Source organism: Myotis davidii, unplaced genomic scaffold (assembly GCF_000327345.1).
Source record: "Myotis davidii unplaced genomic scaffold, ASM32734v1 scaffold266, whole genome shotgun sequence".
NCBI lineage: Eukaryota > Metazoa > Chordata > Mammalia > Chiroptera > Vespertilionidae > Myotis > Myotis davidii.
This window is the reverse complement of record NW_006300032.1, coordinates 6,230,886-6,236,215: the sequence shown is the minus strand read 5'-3', so window position 1 is coordinate 6,236,215 and position 5,330 is coordinate 6,230,886.

Genomic DNA, 5,330 nt, shown 5'->3' with positions numbered 1-5,330 from the left:
CATAATGATTTTATATATATATGTCACATATACATATATACACACATATATACATATATATATACACACACACACACACACATAATAAAGAAATGCTAAATCTGAATTTGAAACTTAAGGTAATTTTGTTCAGTTAGTAGCACCAGAGAAACATTTGAAAATATTATAATAGGTTAAAAAATGGGAGAGGGATTACAATGGAATGGCAGTTCCAGAGACGTAGTGAGAAGTCAGTAGGGTCTTTGGGACAGTCTTTAGCAAATGCTTTTGCATATAATGACTTCTTTTTTCCTTAGGGCTACAACAGGGGCATTTTGTTAATAGAGCAATTTATGCTAAATCCCGTTCTGAGCCCAAGAAAACCGGCCTTTTGCTTTCATGTTATATTTCTCTCATCCTTTGGAGGCCAAGGTTTGAAAAATCTCTAAAAGCAGGATTCAATAAGTACACAAGCTTGCGAGGAATATTTAGCCACTTGGTCTTGTGACTGTGGCAAATCACTCACTTGAGCAGAACCCTAGAGGGCTTTTATTTCCCGTTATGGGAAATACAATCTGGGTGAGATGAAGAATGTTCTTTAAAGGGAACTGTTTGTGGGTCACTTCAAAGTTACCCATGCTTACCTAGGGCTCTCTCCTTGAGGAAACCTTGTTAGCATCAGCATCCATGTTTCTGTTTTTAGTTTAGAATGCGCATTTCTCCTTCCCCCTTGCCCCTCCCTTCCTGTTTTTCTGGTAGCTTTGCAGACTCAAAGGGCCTCTCTCAGGACTCAGTGTAGAGGCCTGGGATGTGATGCCAAACAACCAGCCGTGATTTAGAACAACCGAGCCCCCTTGGATGTACTTTTCTGCTTCACCAGCAGTTTGATAACCAAGGACCATAAAGTTTGAATGTTGATTCCAATTCCCTGTACACTATCTGGTTCACAACTTACTTTTTACAGGATTTTATAGAGAACAACACTGGCTCCTGCCTTTAAAAGAGTAATTTCTGTTTTTTTAGAAATATTGAATCATGATATTTTCAAAATGTTGAGAAACTTTGATGGAGGAAAATATGAAATTGATAGTATTCTTATGTATAAATTCCTTTTTAGAATGGCCTTTCTTTACTTATTGCTTACAGTAACAAATAATCAACCCAAATAAGTTATTTGGATGTACGTAATCCATTACACAAAACCTGTTTAAGGACTCCGCGTTCTTGTGATGTAGAGTGAGAATATCTTTCCTCATGCAGAAAATGGGTTTTATTTTTATTTTAAAAAATGTAACAAATATCCCCTGGGAATTGGCTTCATGCCTTGTACTGTGCGAAATGCCGGAGGGGAGAGAACACAGTTCCTGTTGTCACAAAGCCACTGGTCTAGAATAGCTCTCTCCACGGAAAGGCACGGAACTACGGTTTACTGTGCTTATTGGGATTATATCAAATATATAACAAAAAAGACAGTAATTTTCAAAGTATGTTTTTAGTGCAATTATTGCTCAAACTGCAGACCATTACTAAGGCAATACTGCAAGAAATGTTTTGCAAGTCAACTAGGTTTGGAAAATACGAGGGATGGTGTGCAGCCCTCAAACTTACTTGGGGTTAGGACTTGTTTCCTTCATCACTTTCAGGGGAAGGGTCCTGTGCAACATAATTTTTAAAAAAATATATTTTTATTGATTTCAGAGAGGAAAAGAGAGGGAGAGAGAGAGAAACATCAATGATGAGAGAGAATCATTGATTGGCTGCCTCCTGCATGCCCCACACTGGGGATGGAGCCCACAACTCTAGCATGTGCCCTGACTGGTAATCGAACTGTGACCTCCTGGTTCATAGGTCGATGCTCAACCACTGAGCCACACCGGTCGGGCTTGCAACACAATGTTAAACAAGTACTATATTAACTTTTAATAATTTTAAACTTTATTTGGAGAAGGCTTGCTGGGCTACAAAGTTCCAAGGTGACGGTTCTCATGGGACTGAAAGATCCCATGTGACAGTGCCTTCCTTCTTGGGGAGCCCCTGGAGCCTGTAAACACTGTACCTGCCATGCTAGGGCTCGGAAAATCCCAGCTCCTGTCCTGCCTTCTTTCCTCAGCCTTCCCACAGTCCTCTGCTGAGGAGAGAGAATTGTGGAGGGAGTAGTGCTGGAGTGGGGGAGGAGTAGCAGGTGCGCTGACCCTATGGCAAATCTCTTGGCTTGATTTGAAGAGCAGCTGGGATCCCCACCATGAATCTCCTGGGAGATAACTCAGCTTCCTGGCACTTTCATAAACCTGAGCATTTGTTTTACCAAATGAAACGTTTCCTTGAGGCTTTGTGGGTACACGGGGATGGCTGAGGCATCTGTGAGGGAAGTGGCCAAGACATTCCAGGCACCAGCCAGGCCTCTTGGATGTCCCCTGGACACAGGTGCCCATTTTAGGGGAGATTTCTAATAGTGCTTTTTAGGTCTCAAAGTGCTTTCACATAGTTCATTGCATTTGATCCTTCTATCAGTCCCCTGAATTAGTATGGCACGGATCCTCCCCACTTTAGAGATGAGCAATTTAGGTGTAGAGATTAAAGGATTTGTCTAGAGTTGCATGCTAAGGATGTAACCAAATCAGCATCAGGACACAGAGCTTCTTGGAATCACCTGGGGATTCCGATTTAGTAGGTCCATGGTGTGGCCAGATAGATACTCTGTAGTCATAACAAACTTCCAGGTGATTCTTATATATAGCTGGTTTCTGCCAGACCAGTGGTTCGCAACCTCGACTGCACATTAGAATCACCTGGAAATCTTTTTAAAAATCCTGATTCCTGGGCCTCATCCTCCGGAAATTCTGTTTCTTTGTTATGGGGTGGGGCCACAACATTAGTAACAAAGAAACAGAATTTCTGGAGGATGAGGTCCAGAAATCAGGATTTTAAAAAGATTCCCAGGTGATTCTAATGTGCAGCCAAGGTTGAGAACCACTGTGCTAGACCATACATTGAGTAGCAAGGTTATAGACTGAATTGCCTTACATAAATAAAACTTAATTAAAAATATATGGGCAATTTATTTCTCAAAAACCATCTTACAAAGGTGTTACTTATGTAACCGTAAGACACATGGTGGCATTAGATGTGTCTCTATGGTTATGAAGCTATGCTGCTCAGACTCTTTCAGCCAAATCTGCCATTTCTTTGACCAAGGAAACTCCAGTCCTATACCCTTCATCGAGTCCTCTCTTTTCCATTTCACATTTTTATTCACATCTATCCATCTATCCCCCATGTTTCAATAGCTCATCCTGTCCCTTCTGCTTATTTGGATCCATCTAATTCTTCAAAATTCAAAATATATTTTACCAAGAATTTCCCTCAGTTGCATCAAACCATCTCTATCCATATCTCAGGGCCTCAATTAATGAACATATGAAAATACTATATCTATTAACTTTTTTGTAGTCTATAATATATTCTGCATAACCACACATTTGTATAGAGTAACATTTACTATAAGGAAAGAATAGATTTAAACTGTAGTACTCTTGTGGATAAACTTTGCCAGGTAGAGAAGTACAGTGGGGCCTTGACTTACGAGTGTCCCGACTAACGAGTTTTTTGAGATACCAGCTATCTCTTGGCCGATTTTTTGCATTGAGTTGGCAGAGTAATTTGAGTTAACGAGCTCCTTAATGAGCTCCTTATCAAGCTCGGTCTCGGAACGAATTAAACTCGTAAGTCAAGGCCCCACTGTATGTCAAACTTATATCTTGATTTGGTAGAATGAGTGAGGAATACTATGTTACAGATAACAATGTGAGGTAATGGTTTTCAGCTGGCTTCTGGAATCACACAGACTTGAGTTGACTCCCAGAAATTCTATCTATGAGATCCTGGCAATTAGACCTCTTCTATATAATGGGAATAAATTTTAGTAATTATCTTTTAAGAATGTATGTTTGATAAACGTTACAGCAGCATTTTCTGTTTTTATATAGAATAATTGACGTATGCCTGCTATTGTCAAAATATAGCATGGTGAATCTCACTTTAGCATCAATTTCATGAAAGTGCACATAAGGATAGGTGCTGAGTGAATAGATTAATGATTAATTGACAAATGTATACACTTGAAGGCTACAATATATGATACTGAAGTATTGGCTTTCTAAAGCTACAAGATTTGTTTTCCAATTTAAAAAGTTAAGATTATTATGTACTAATGGCCTGGTGCGTGAAATTTGTGCATGGGGGGTGGGTGGGTTCCCTCAGCCCAGCCTGCACCCTCTCCAATTGGGAACATTCCTCTCGCAATCTGGGACTGCTAGCTCCTAACCACTCACCTGCCTGCCTGCCTGATTGCCCCTAACTGCTCCCCACCAGCCTGATCTCTCCCCCAACTGCCCTCCTTTGCTGGCCTGATTGCCCCTAAATGCCTCTGCCTCAGCCCCCACCACCATGGCTTTGTTTGGAAGAAAGTTGGATGTCTGGAAGATGGCCGGTTGACCCAGTATAATTAGCATATTACCCTTTTGTTAGTATAGATATTTACAAAGCCTCAAATAGAATTCTTGTGCTTTAATAGATATACATATCTATGTACATAGATATGTATATATATATAAACACATATATGTTTGAACCTTCCACTGGAAGGTTCTGGTTAAAAACATTCAAAACAAAAATAATCTGTGACCTTTGCAATTATCAAGTGTTTGTTTTAAGTAATGTGTGAAATAGAAAACTTAGTAAGTTAGGGATATTAAACTTGATGTGTCCTTTGCTTGGATCTTCATGTGGCTCACTCCCTCAATTCCTTTAGGTATCTGTTCAGATTTTAGCTTTCAATGGGGTCTTCTTTAATTTATTAACTTAAAATTATAAGTCCTAACTCTTTACACCCTCAGCCTTCTTTCCTGCTTTATTTTTCTTCATTGCACTTACTATGTGAATACCATAAGAGTAAGGGATTTTTTCACTGATATATTCCAGTACCTAGAACTAGTCTGGCACATAATAGGCACTGAATATATATATATGAAAAAATGAAATTAAAAACAAAATCAGCATGATTTGATATAATAAAATTACTTGCATTCATCTTATATTGAACATTTAGGAAATGGTTTATATTGTTCATAGAATATTTTATATTCCAATCCAGTGATAATCCAATGATAAATTTCAAAGATGGTTTAAGTATTTTAGAAAATATTGGTTTCAAAGTTTATTTTATGGAAAGTAAACTTGTATTAAATACATCAAGGAACTAATATATGTGAGAAGGTCTTGACATGGATAATCAGCTTCTCAACAGTGTTCTCCTGGCTATAAATATGTCTCACTTTCCACAAATGCAAAAA